The sequence below is a fragment of the Ochlerotatus camptorhynchus genome, unplaced genomic scaffold (assembly GCF_037179485.1).
Source record: "Ochlerotatus camptorhynchus isolate MF236.1 unplaced genomic scaffold, CSIRO-AGI_Acam_v1.1 ptg000330l, whole genome shotgun sequence".
Lineage (NCBI taxonomy): Eukaryota > Metazoa > Arthropoda > Insecta > Diptera > Culicidae > Ochlerotatus > Ochlerotatus camptorhynchus.
In genome coordinates this window covers 8,033,867-8,048,718 of record NW_027040818.1, presented here as the reverse complement: position 1 = coordinate 8,048,718, position 14,852 = coordinate 8,033,867, and the positions used below count along the sequence as shown (strand labels likewise).

Genomic DNA, 14,852 nt, shown 5'->3' with positions numbered 1-14,852 from the left:
AGATCCACTTTCACGCGACGTTCAATGTTTCGATTTTCTCTTTACGCATGGTTCAGACAATCATAACAAGCTTTGACCGACGTGACGATTGTTTAAGACCTGGTTAAACAAGCTATTCAAATGAAATTACGTTCTCGAATTTCACTTGGAATGTAATGAACAACAGAAATACGCGATAATTCATATAGTTTCAGCGGTTGATGGTTAATTTTAAATATACTAACGGTACTGCCTACGGCGACTACGACGGCGATTACGACAACGACAACAGCGAATTTGTAACTTACCATTTGTCTAGGATATAACACCTTTGACCGGCACCCCTCAAAATATTCATGGAGTTCAAGCTCAAAACTATCTTAGTTTTTTTTCCACATTTTTTTAAGAATCCTTCCCAGTGTATCTGTTGGAATGACAACTTCAATTCCTTTCAAATTTAGTGAGAAAATAATTAAAATCTAAAAAAAAAGGTAAAAACTTTCCCCCATTTTGAGTATTTTTTCAGATCCAGATTGATGAAAAACATTACAATTCTGTTAGTTTCGGAAACTATAAAAAATGTCAGTCTAAGACTCAAAATAAACGTCAAAACCTTGGAAGCAATGCAAATCTTGGAAATTTTATCAATTGCCATTTTTTATAGATTTCTACGGAGTGTTAAAATATTTTCTTGCTACGAAATCTCCAAGGATTTTCACTAGATCTCATTTGTGTCAAGTTCAAGATTTCTAAATCAATTCTTAATTCAATATCTCACTAGTCACAATTCGATCTAATGACTCATTCAGTTGGCTTACACGCTGGACTGACTGATTCATAACTAGTAATTGCTCATCTTCAATTATGGATCGAAACCTGATCGTAAAGATTGTTTTTCTTTTAATACATCATGCGAACGATTTAGTTGAATATGCTACCAGCCTTATAAAATGCTTTCTGTAGTTTTGCTACTGAATATGTTTTTCCCAAAACATTATATGCACGTGGTCATAAACACATTTGGTTTTTGCTAAATATTAAAAATTGGAAAATTTCTGGAATTTGTACAGGGAATTTCAAAATGACAATTTGCTGGTCACGATGGATTTATGGTTTCCAAATGTTTCGTATTGAATTGCATCTTAGTCCAAAAGTTTTGGTAATTTGGTACTAATTTTAAGTCCACTACATTACACTACAAGACACAAGAGATCTGGACATTGTAGATGAAATACACATCTGTCAAGAATATGCAAATCTTGAAAATATGAAACTGAATTTTTGTTCACGAAATCTTGAAAAATTTCAATGTCTGATTTAACTAAATTATTTCTTTGGAGCTTGTCCCAGAATTTCTTTAAAAGATCTCAAAGATGTATTAAGAATCAGTCCAACATGTCTTCAGAGATGCTTTCAAAATTCCATTCAACAATTTTATGATTCACTCCGGTGTTCCATAACAATCTCGGAATATAAAGAGAAAGATAAGGATTAATAATTTCCTTTTAATTTCACTACCTTATTTGCTTCTCCTCGATAGAAACGGGCATTTCGTCTACAATTGGCAGACTTCTTGAGAGTCTTGTACTAATACTCGACTAAAGAAAGCATAGCATTTTACCAAATATATATTAACCTGAGTACATTTTCACTTAGAAGTTAGGTAAACTTAAATCCAATTTACTGTAGGAGCAGGCACTCCGTTGCTTACTCGTTGATGTGTACTAGATAGTAACATGAAAAGCCATGTGTGTCCGTTTCCTTGATCCCTGTTGAGTAAAGTTGAATTCCGTCAAGTCCTACCCGGTTGTCAAGTCCCGTCCCAGGTATGGCAAAGTGTTACAACCCTTTTATCAAGTATAAGAAAAGTACGTTATGTAGGGGAGGATAGTATTAAAAAGCAATCTGTTACATTATGTAACATTTTAATGGGCCCTAGGAATTCTTTCATTTATTGAGCATTACACGTTATTAATATGTTGATACCGATAAATGATATGATTGATACTTTGATACATAGTTGAATGTACACGCATTGTAGTCATATAACTTTTTGTTTATGTATTTCAAGATGATGTATTTCGGATATACGTAGAATCCCGCACGATTTGGATCTGTAAGAGATTTAAATGAAAAAACAGTTCAAATATCAACGTGTTGTTAATAATAGTCACTTATTCACCTTTATGTAAATCCGATCCGAATGAGACGAGGCTCGGTAGCTCAGTGGTTACCGTTTCTGCTTACTGAGCAGAAGATCGGGGAGTTCAATCCCAGGCCCGTCCCCTTCCTTGCAATTTTTCACTTTGCCTTATTCTATACCCACTAGATTTTAATAAAAACAAATTCTTCTTTAACACCGATCGCATCAATTACCACAGTGTGGGTCGTGATCTATAAATAGAAATTGGATGAGTGCGCGCGCGCGTGTGTGTGTGTGTGTTTGTGTATTATAATCGCTCTACCAAAAAACGATCCCTGCGTGTGCGTGCAACCTTTCCCCACATCCAACATCCCAGTGATTTCTCGTGGAAGCGCAGAGGATTTCTCGGTTTCCTTCACAGCGAGTACCACGTCAACACATTCCTTCCCATTCCCTAGTTGACCTGCATTCGGACACGGCCGGCGCTGGTATTGCTAAATATTAGATCTCCAGTTCTTACACATTGAGGATGAATGTTAGTCCCAAACATCATCTGTTGGTTCTCTGTGTAATTGCAGCTGATCTGGTAATAACAGAGCAGCAACCGTGGGCGGTCAATCTGATTTGATTTTGATTTATGTAAATCCGATCCGAATGATGTATTCCTGTGTGCTAGATCGTGAGCTAGTGTGAACAAACGTCAAAAAACTAAATGGCAATCACTGCACCACACACAAGTTCTAATTTCAGCGCTTTCATGATGCATTTAACCGAAAAGGTGGTACGGATTTTTCATCGGCGTGACATAAATGTATTCGACGACGTGAAAGATTTTACTGCTGCGGCGAATGAAAATCGTCGGCGGCGCACAGGTCTATTTTTTTTTATCGATGATTGCCTGGATTGTGGATTCCGTGTATCCGTTGAGTCTCGCTGTTTCGAAGATGTACTGTAATTCCTTAACCTTTCCTGTATAACGCTTTGGACTTCTCTTACTGCGTCCATGGCTGGTATTGGGATATCATGTGGTTCGTTCTTTCTAGCTTCACCCGCTAGACGGTCTGCAGAAATATTTCCTTGAATAGCAGCATGACCAGGAATCCAGCAAAATTTTATGTTTTTGTTGCGAACTGCCGCTTCAATACTTTCGATCCATGGATGTGTAGACCTGCCGGACTCGAGAGCATAAAGACAGCTGGCTAAGTCCGTTAGGATAGCTATTGGCTTTTTGGATGAAGTCTTGAGTGCCAGGTTGAGGGCATAGGCCTCTGCTGAGTACACGCTGCACTGACGAGGGATGGCTACAGATTTGCTAACGCCAGCTCCAAAAAGGCCTGTGCCGACTGTATCGTCACTCTTGGAGCCATCGGTGTAAAGTATGGTTCAGTTCACAGGACGTTAAGCTCCGCGAGATAAAATTCGACACAAGCCAATGGAAGGACAGCGTGAACCCCGCAGACCAACGGGTCCTAACCCGATTGAGAATAGGACATACGAGGCTCACCCACGAGTTCCTGATCAACAGAACAGATCCACCTTTATGCGAATCCATCATCGACATACGTCATATCCTTCTGGACTGCAGGAAATATCAAGATTCCCGATCACAATTCAACATTGACTCTTCAAGCCTGCAAGCAATACTCCACAATAATGATGCAGTAGAAAAAACATCATTGCTTTCTTAAAAGAAACTGATCTGTACAACAAATTGTAATTAATCCAATCTAGACATGAATGCACAATACAGGTGTAAAATGTCTCTAATATTAAAAAAAACATAACCTTTCCTGTTTTGCTCAGTAGAAGAGTCTGCATCCAATGAATCATTCGGTGGAAGGCGGTCATTTTCTGCTGGAACGAGAATGGTTGGATGTATAGGGGATAACTCTTTTGGTGCTTGTTGGTCTCCTGTAAACGTCGTATTCAAGCGACGAAGATGATGACTAGAAGATCGAGAAATGCGAGTCTTTTTCTACCTCGTGAGTGAATTTTATATCCTTGTGAATTCTGTTGATCTCTTCTAAAATTTGTGGAAGGACTTCCCTTTTAACTAAGCTGAAGATATCGTCAACAAACCTCCACCAACGGTTTGGTAATAGTCCTTTCTCCTTAAGAATTGTCTCCAAGTTGGCCATGAAAAGTTCACACAGGAAGGGGGATAGGGAGTTTCCCATTGGGGCTCCTTTCGTCTGCTTGTAGCAGCTACCTCGGAAAGAAAAGTAGTTATGTTCCATACAAAGGCGGCTCAGCTTAAGGTACGTTCGAACCTTGTTTCTCCAAGCTGCATCCTCTCGTTGTGTTAATAGCCAGTCCTCCAAATGGTTGATCGCTTCCTTGACCGGTATGCTGGGAAAAAGAGAGCTGTAACGTTGAAAGATACCATAATCTCGTCCTCGTTGATGTCTCCTGAAGATTGTGATTGCTGGGCGAACTCCTAGGTGTTACTAACTGCCGTACTCTGGAACTGATTCGGGCATACTCTGGAACTCTGTGACTAGCCACTTAGCTAGTTTGTGGGTAGGGGAACCAACTGCAGACACGATTTCTCGCATTTTATTCCCCGGTTTGTGGACTTTGGGGAGACCTTTGATCCTGGGTAGAATGGGATTAGATTCCCGTAAACGACCTGCTCGATCTCCTAATATTGATTTGCACTCCTTCAGTGTTTTCTCCACGCGTTTCACTATGTTCTGTAAGAGGTCTACTCGAAGCTGTTTATATGGTCCATTGTTAATCTTCATTGTCATCTCATTGTCGTAATCGTCCTTGTCCAGCTTTTCAGCTCCTTAACAATCCGAATTTTGTTTTCGTTGCTATGACTATGTTCCTATCCGTCCTTGATTATGTTCGATGTGATAGTCCTGACCGTATTCTGTGATGATGTTGGAAGTGTATTGGTAATCGTTGTCTCCACGTCAATGATGATCTGCTCCACGTCTTACTTATAACCGCGTATCCTAGCCCCTTGTTGAGGTGTGTCAATTGTTCTTCCGTGAATGCGGTCGTCGATCGGTTGACAACCAACTCATCAATGGAGTGAACCCTCGGCGTCGTGGTGATGGTGGATGGGATCTGCTCACCCGTTCGGTGTGTCATTCGTCTTCGTTGAGACTCGTGTCGTAGCTTCTGTTTTCCATCCGATTCGCACTCCTCGGCTAACTTTACCCTAGACAGAAACTCTTGGAATTTAATTGGATACTCCTTGGCCTATTTGAGATGTAGAGAATAACATCCCAAAGTCTTCATGTCCAGTTTGCTATATAGTCGTCTGATGCTATCCTTGATAAACTCTGCTTCCATCGTCTTTACTACACTGGGTGGGGTGTGTGTCCGTACCTTAATCCTATGGCTTATAGGTATAACTTTATATTCGATATTCGAAGTTTTTTAAACTTTGCTGAAATTCAAGTTATTTAATTTTTTTAGTTAGTATTATATTTTATTCAAAAGAATAGTTTTATCGTTTTTCTTCGATCTGATCCGATCGATTCAATCTTTTCCAGATCAATGCTATTATTTTTAAAGTACTGAAAAACATAGATCACATGAAATTTGAAAAAAATACATGATTTTCTGAACGAATTTTCTTAAAAATGCCCAAGCGAACGCAACATGCCATCAATCATTCAAAACTGTACAGCTCATACGCAGGCCTGCAGGAATAAATGGCACAGTAAGTCAAAAGTAAATGCAATGATAACAACGTTATTCTGCATAGTTTTCCCAATCGCTGCCTTCAGCATGGTCTTGCTATAAGCTGCACCTGCTTTAACGGCTGAGCTAAGGGAGGCCAGTATTCAGAATTAGATTTCATTGGAAATCGATGGAGAGATCTTCTGAATTTTCTTGGATTGATTGATTTACAATTTCAGCCGTAGATGATCGTTAGTGCCATTAGTGGGAAGTGTCAGGATTGTAGCAATGAATTAATAATTTCCAGAAATTGTACTCATAATCGCTATAATAGTCTCTTCAGAGCTACCCAGACAACCAGTAGTCGTATAACAATGTACAGACAGTATTGTAAATTGCTACAGTTTAAGTCAAAATCGCATATAAGAATGGCATACCTCGCATTATGTTTAAGTTAAATCGTATAGAATGCAAATTTCCGACCTATATGCGATGACTCATTTTTCCGTCGTACTGTATCACAAATTAAATCGGATTACATCGTAAGACTTCAAAATGAATTTGTTATTACAGATTAAAACGTATATGATGTTAAATCAACTCGTTTAAAATTAAATGAAAATATGCACATATATGGCCTCCACTTTTGTACGTATAAGCCATTTCTTTGCATTCTATACGAATTGTTTGTTTGTATATATGTTTGTATATCACGAAAACAACTTTGAATATACGTGCAATCTGGTTGTCTGGGTACCTTGGAATGTATCTTCAGTTATCGTAACAATTTTCTAGAAATACCTTTCAAAATTCCCTGAAACTTCTACTCAATTTTCTCGGAGGTTCTCTTCATACCCCATTTAGAATTATCTTTAAAATTCGGCTCAAAACTCTAACTCGGTGAGAACGTTTTTCATATTCTTTCAGTTTCTCTCCTGATTCGCACTACTACTGTCAATTCTGAGTATAAGTGTAGTCATCTTCGGGGTAGAATCAACCCTTGTTCAACTATCTTTTAACTTCCAACCCTGGCTATTTTTGTTCTAACTTGAATGAAAGGATTTCACTAATTGATTAATTCAAAAACTCTTTCTTGCCAAATCGTGTTCACAACATTTATAGAAACAGTTAAAAAAAATACTTTAAGGTTATAGTGAATGTCGCAATAAATGCCCTAATTGTGACTCCAATTTATATGTATTTCAAAACTTCAAAATTGGTGTCACGTCGAGATTTTCGATAAATTTTAAAAATTCACACATAAATCTGTATAAATGCATTTGTATGGAATCATCCAAATTTAAGAGTGTTCAATATATTGCAGTGGTTTGATAAACTTAATTCTCAAAGTACCATGAGTGTTGATGCTAGGTCACACGACTGTTCTATTGCGGAGAAGCGAGCTTGCTCACAACACAGGATTTAAGAGGTTTATAGATCAGACATGACTTGCTTCTCCACAGCAAGCAACAAGTTCTGGTTTCAGCTAAGTGCATTTCCAAAAACCTTCATATTTTGGCTGGTAAAATTGCAAAGTTTAATGAGGAAAACGACGCAATAAAAAATCAATTATTTTCTAAAAGCACTACAGGTATACCTCGATATAACTTAACTGTTACTTTTGACTTCAATCATCGATATCTCGCAAATATAAATTCAATCATACAAATCAACATTACCAATAGATGGGAGATTGCCTTAGCTGGCCGAGGGTGTTGTTACTTTGCTTGATTAAATGATCGTTCGCCACAAATCGACGATCGAAGTCAAAGGTGACAGTTACGTTATATCAAGGTATACCTGTATTTGTAAAACTGGGAACTTTTAGAATTGACCAAGAAAACCGGGAAAAAAATCTGGAATTTTAAAATAGGAATTCTCTTGCCACCCTGTAATTTATTTCTTGAACCCCTTGGCCCAGTAGTGTTCGGCCTAGTGCCCTTCGAAAAATTTACCTGTAACCTCAAAAATATCATATATTTTCGCAAAGTTAATCTTGTAAACTATTCAGACTAACCTGAATTGATGTAACAGAAGATAAGTTTTCTTTTCCTGAAGAGTTTAATCGTGAACCAGCATAAAATGTGAAACTTAGTTGTGGTAATCTGCTTAATTCAAGGATTTTCGTTTGAACTTTTAAGTTGCAACCTTGATGAAAGAATAACTTTCGTTCCCAGTTGATCCAGACAATAATGAATCTCATCCAATTACTTTCAAGGATATATCACTTTCGTTCTAGTCTACTCAACCGGGAAATACACCTCTTCGGAAGATATTCAACCGAGGCTCCCCTTCCCAAAAGGAGGCGGATTCTCACTCGAAAGGACACCCAGGTATAGGGATTAAACTGAACAGAGCAAAAAAAAAAAACTGTTATAAATCGAGTGCTTTAGACGCTGGCGGTGCAAAAATGAGCTCTCATTTTTTGCTCCATGTTCATCCCCTAGCAGACCAACCCCTGTGCCAGTTATAATGATGCCCTATACCTTTCCCAAGAGTTGCAAAAAATTTCCCACCTCATTGGAAGTTATTATGGGGCTGGAATGGGGCGTTTATGTAGTTCCCTTGATTAGTTCGTTCCCCCGGGGTTGAGTTTTGCATCAGTTGGAGGAATCCGCTTATTGCGCCTTGCTAGCAGCGATAGGAGAATGGGACACGACCGACATGCTTTTTGGTTTGTAACGGTAATAATGAAAAAAAAAGGTTTCCTAGGGACTTCAACTCTAGAGTTTGAACAGTGGGAAACTGCGCTGTGTTGCATCAATTGACACGTCCCACCAATGAAAGGGAAAAAGCATGACGTTAGATAACGATCGAAAACAAACAATCATACCATCACCAAAACAAACAAAACTGAACTTTGCGTGACGGTCTCCAGCTTCTCTCAGCAGCAGCAGCAGCAGCAGCGAGTCGTTTGTCATCGAGTATGTCGTCCAAAGTCGTTTTTTACCCTTCTTACAATCACAAATTGAAAGGTGTTATCGTCCCTTAGAACTTTTTTTTGAGTATTTTTGGGATCGGTCAACTGGTTCCGGTTTGTATGGGCCATGTGACTAAATCCGACCTGAAACAAATAAAACCCAAAATGTGACACATCAAATTACTTGAGAATCCAAAAACCAGTTCAATGGTTGTCATCTGAAGTTGCCAGAATCACACTGGTTACATCCAGCCATGTTCCGGTACCTTCGGAGAAGTGGCCAGTTTCTGACTGTGGTCAAAACTAATTATGTGATACTTCAAATTGCTTTAGAATTCAAAAACCAGTTCAATCAGGGCTGGTAGCGAGTCACTTTTTTCAAGCCGGTCACTAAAAAGTCTTCTTTTTTAAGGCCATGTCACTAAAGTCACTTTTTCTTGTAATCAGTCATTCCTACATTTTGTTCTAATTTTTTTGACGTTTAATCGTCTTTTTCTATCCACAGGGTTTCTATTCATTTTTCTAAATAAAATTACCTGAGTTTTCCAGGTTTTTCCAGAATTTTAACGGATCAATTCCAGGCTTATAATAAGAAGCTGTTTTTGAATTACGTTCAAATTATGCTTTTTTTTTTGTAAATCAACAACAACAGCAATTAACCAAAACGTGTTGAAGAGATGGCAATCTGTGTTAAAGAAACAGTTTTACAATCAAATCCATTGAATGCTGAAGTTTAACACTTACTTATTTTTCACTTTTATAAAGTTTTAAAAAATCTTACTTAATTTTAGTAAATCCAAGATCACAAAATATTCAATGTCTTGAAGTTTCGTATTCCATGTACAAGTTCAAAATATTGAAAATTTTCCAGAACAAGTACCAGAATGATAAATGATTTATTTCAAGTTCGTAATTAATTTTATGACAGATTCGAAACTTCATTGCACCCCCATTCATCCCACAACAATTGTAGAAACTTTGGAGAAGTTCTAAGGAATGAAAGGAAATGCTGAGAATTTCAATGAACCTTCTTAAAAAAAACTGCGGAAACATAAGGAAAGCACACTGAAAATATGGGGAAAAGCGGTTCTTTTAGCATCCGAAAATTTGCAGTAACTTTTAAGAAGTTCCTAGAATTTCAGAGAACTTCACAGGTGTCAAGAGAACTTGAGAAATATAGAATACTTGAGGGGAGTTGTGCAAATCTTTAAGAAGTTCTAAGCATCTCAAAAAAGCTAGATATCGAGATCTTTGGGGAATTTAAGAGATCATAAGGGCAGTTCTTGTAATTTTAGTCCAGACTTTTGGAGCAGTTTAAAGATCTATAAGCGTGAGTTTAAAAAAGTTCAGGATAGCTCCATGATGTGCTGAAAAAAAAATCGATGACCCTTAAGATGTGCCGAGAATTCCAGGGAAGTACAGAAAATTAATGAAAACTGCAGAAATATTTCAGGAACTTCACAGAAGTAAAGAGAATTTACGGGAATTCAATTTATTTCCGAGCAGAGCCGAGATCTTGAATAAAATTGAGAGCTACAGAGAAGCCCCGAGAACATCAAGACAGATCAGAGAATCAAAGGGCAGTTCAAACAATTTCAAGAAAATTACAGAAACCTTAAAGAAGTTTCGAGAAACTCAAAGAATTTTCGTGAAACTTCAGCAAAGCTCCGAGAGAATTTCTGGCACGTGATATAAATTAAATGAACATCTGGAAAAAGTGGGAATCTTTTAAGCGTGTTATATCATGGAGATTTCACAAACTTCTAAAAATTGCCAGAATTTAACTAATTTTATTAGAAAACATCAACGAGGTTCGATGAGTAAAAAAAACAATACGAGAACCTTTATCAAGCACCGATATATTCAAGAACGTCCAGAGAACTTCTAACAAATTCTGATATTTTTAGATAGTTGCTCGATATTCAGTGAAGTTTCGAGTACTTCGAGGACGATCAAATAACTTAAGAAAAATACCATTAAATTAAGGAAATTTGCAGCGACTTACTAGGAGTTGCGTAGAATTATAGGATATTCCAAGAATTCTATGATTGATCCGAAAACGTCAGATGCTTCAGGGAATTATGAATAAATATCTGAAACATTCAAAATGTTTGTGTTACTTCATACGTTAAGTTTACGAGTTTCAGAGTTGGTTGGAAATGCTATACTAATATCATGAAGCTTTAGGGTGAGAATCTATTAGCTAGGGAAATTTCTGAAGAGTGTAGGTTGATAGTTCCGCTAGGGAGTGTGAAAATTGAATAGAAGTTGAAATTGAGCGAAGGGCCATTAATGCGACAGTACTAGTCAAACGCACTCTCCTTTACCTAACTCACACATTAATGGAGGAAGCGGACTTGAGGAACTCCCTTAGCTCAGTCGGTAAAGGCGCAGCTACAAAGCAAGACCATGCTGGAGGTGGCTGGGTTCAATTCCCGGTTCGGTCTAGGAATTTTTCGGGTTGGAAAATTTCTCGACTTCCCTGGGCTTGCCACACAATTATACCAATGCGAAAATGGTACAGGCATCGAAAGCTCTCAATTAATAACTGTGGAAGTGCATCTGGAACACTAAGTAGAGAGCATGCAATAAGCTAATATGCGATATGCAATAAGCTTGAAATGCGAAGAAGAAGAAGAAGAAGAAGGGACTTGAGGACTATTCCACAGCCGCATGCAGTATATCAGCCAGTCAAACGCGCACTCTTTTGCTTGCTTGTGGATTTGAGGAAAAGCCTCAAGTCCCCTCTTTTATTAATGTATGAGTCAGGTAAAGGAGTGTGCGTTTGACTAGTACTGTAGCATTAATGGCCCTTCGCTCAATTTCAACTTCTATTCAATTTTCACACTACCGTACTCTAGCGGAACTATTCATCTACTGTCTTCAGAACCTTCTCTAGCTAATAAATTATCACACTATAGCTTCATGTTGATATTAGCATAGCATTTCCAACCAACTCTGTAAATCTGAAAATTTTCCGGATCATTAAACAAATTTAGGGAACTTCAGGAAATCATAGCTAAGTTCAGGTATAGTTTGTGATTTATAGGCAAAGTTCCATGAGCGTTTATAAAGTTTATAATACTTGAGGAAAATTGTCGAAACTTCAAGGCAATTCAATTAATTCAGTAAAGTTTTGGCAGTTTTAATAACATCAGGAAAGTCTACACAATTAATGAAGTTATGAATAAGTGGCGACTATTTAAGGACAGATCCATGAACTTTAGCAAAATCTTGAAAACTTCAGTGAAAATCAAGAAACCATATTAATTGTTTCGTTTTGATTCCATTTGATTTTTTGAGTTTAAAGTAGTTCCAGAAATTTCAGAAAAACTTTGAAATCTTCACAGAAGTACAGTGGTTTTCAGAAACATTTCGCGAACTTCATATAATTCTATGGAACTGTAGGGGAGATCCGCGAGCTTCAGGAATATTTATGAACATTAGCAGAATGCGGGAGCATTTCAAATAAGTTTAGTAGGATCCAAAAACTGGAGTAATTTCGGGAGGAGATCAGTTCCTTTGTTTCAGAAAATTAGTTAATATCCCATTAGTTTCAGAGATGTTAAAAAATAATAATTGAGGCTTCACATAAGTTCAGAAGTTCACGGTAGCTTAAACATATTTAGGGCAGTTCAATTAAATTCAGCGCAGTACAACAAGCTTCATGAGAACTGCAAAAAATTAGAGAAGTTTCGAAAACTTCAACAACGAACAGAGAACCTCAGAACAGTTCCGTTAACATTAGAGAAATTACATAAATTGTTAATAAGCTTCGAGAACTTCACAAAATTGTTGAAATTTTAGAGAAGATCCATGATCGTTAGGAAAATTGAGGATACTTTAGGAAGTCCAATAAAGTTCAGGGAAGTTTAAAAATTGGATGAGAAGTATTGTGAGCTTCAGGATAGTTTCTCAAACTACAAAAAAAAAGCTTCAAATAAGTTTCATTAACTTCAGGAAAAATGTGGGTATGTTGAAGTAGTTCTGAATAGTCTATTCTATATTCAACGGAGATTGCACATGAAAATTCACTTGCAGTTGTCCTCAGAATTCGCTGTGTATTTTTTTTTTACAGACCGTGGATTTCGTATTGCTCAGAGGAGCACATAGATGACGCTTGGGATTAGCTCTTCAATGTGCAAGTTCGCAAATTCAAGCTATTTACAGATCAGCACCGACGCCAGCCACGTCCACAGGGTCTTTTGGGAAGGGGAAGGACAATTAGTATGACAACCGTTGTTATAAAGACCGTGTTAAACTCTGCGTGTCTACGATTGCCATTGGAAGGAAATTTGTGTTAGTTTAGGACAGGTTATTTTCTTCTGGATTCACTGTGGTAAGTGATGTGATCGGATCGCTAAAGCAGATTTGTTTATTTGAATCTGATGGGGACAGATAATTAGGCATAGTGACAAATACATGGAAAGGGACGGGCCTGGGATTGAACTCCCGACCTTCTGCTCAGTGAGCAGAAACGGTAAACACTAAGTTACCGAGCGTCGTCTCTCCTCAGCATTCGCTTTGTATTCTCCCGAAACTCTCATGGAAATATTCTAGAAAGTTTCTCTAAATTATCTAAAAAATATATCAACAGAATATACCTAGACAACTTCTCGCAATTCCATTGAAATATGCCTCAAAATTTCGATGGAACCATCCTCCGAATTCAATTTTCTTTGAATTTTCCTCGGAATTACCTTGAAGTTCTTCTCGGTTAGAAGCCCTTTGGAAAAATTCTTCGAATATTCATTGAATTCATTTCAGATTTCCTTTTGAATCTCACTCCTTCCTTAGAAATTCTACTCACATTGAAAGTCTCCTAACAATTCATTTGCATTTCTCCTCACAAATTCCTTAGATTTCTTCTCATAATTTGTTTGGTAAACTCTCCTGAATTTATTTTCCGAATCCCTTTGAAGATGTCTTGGAGTTATTCTCAGAGTTAATTGTAATCCTTCTTTTAGTATTCTCAGTATTTAGTATTTTCAAACTGCGTGAAATTATCTTCAGAATGCCCTTGGAATTTTCCTCTGAAGTTCACAGGAAGTGTGCTCCTCAGAAATTCCTAAGAGTTTACATTAAAATTTACTTTGAATTCAATTCAGGTTTTTGCTACTCAAAACTGTCAGGCTTCACATGAAATCTAAAATTCCTCAGAACTACCTTGAAAGCAAGTTGCATTTGTTGTTTTTCTCAAAGAATTTTTTCAGGGATTTCCCTTGGAATGAGGTCATTAGAAGTTATAATTAAATTCCACGAGTCTTTTGAGTCTTGAAAATTTCTTGAAGTAGCTTTTAAGACCAGGATTTTAAAAATTTGTTTAAATTTAATTTTTTTTTTTGAATTATGCATATTACAGAACAAAAAAAAACATTTCAAGCTTCTAAATTTTTAAAATTTGTTTGTTACTGAAGATTAATCCTTTCTGGTGAATGAAAATATCGAGGAAAATCAAATGTTAGTATTTGAAAATCCATTCTTTTCTTTAAATTATCCTTAGTAAAAAAAAATCATAAATTCCTAGAGTACTTCAAGGTATTTTTAGTAAAAATAAGATTCTCTGAAGATTTCCAGCTTTTCATGTTTTGACGCAGAACTACGTCTGTGATTTCTATATAGGGGTACACTTTGTGAAAACCAAGAATGGAACATGTAACAAAATTATGAAAGATTTTGAACGTTAATAACTCTGCTGCCCCTGGACCAATTTCAATAACTTTATCACCAATCGATCAGAAATATTTCTACGCATCTGATAAATTTAAAACCTTATCATTTTCAACATGTCACTATTGAAAATTGCACCAATGGGCAACTGTTGCTAAGATAATTAAAATTATCACCGATTGCCTGTGAAAAGCGATTTCCCTAACACAGATTTCATTTCGGTTAAAATTCATCAGGCGATGCCTAAAATCACATGAGAAGTCATCCGTTACGTCATATGAGGCAATTTTGACGGAATTTCCATTAGTAAGAAGTATCAGATCTCACCATAGGTGGATTAATTCGGATTTTTTTTTGGTCGGCTTGAAATCTCTTTCTCCGAATTCCCGTTGACTCACACTCCGTCGTCGTCGTCGTCGCTGACTATCTCCATCCCTTTGGCTTATGCTGCAGCGAATCAAACGACGAGTGCGTTGTGTTGTTTTTTAACTGATTTCTTCATTC

At 37.2% G+C, this 14,852-nt stretch overlaps 1 protein-coding gene across 2 annotated transcripts in view; it reads left to right on the top strand.

The window, feature by feature from the left end:
* The window catches only part of Src64B (Tyrosine-protein kinase Src64B), a 244,547-nt gene that overhangs the window by 19,531 nt on the left and 210,164 nt on the right, over positions 1-14,852 (top strand). The gene's annotated exons all lie outside the window — the stretch shown is intronic.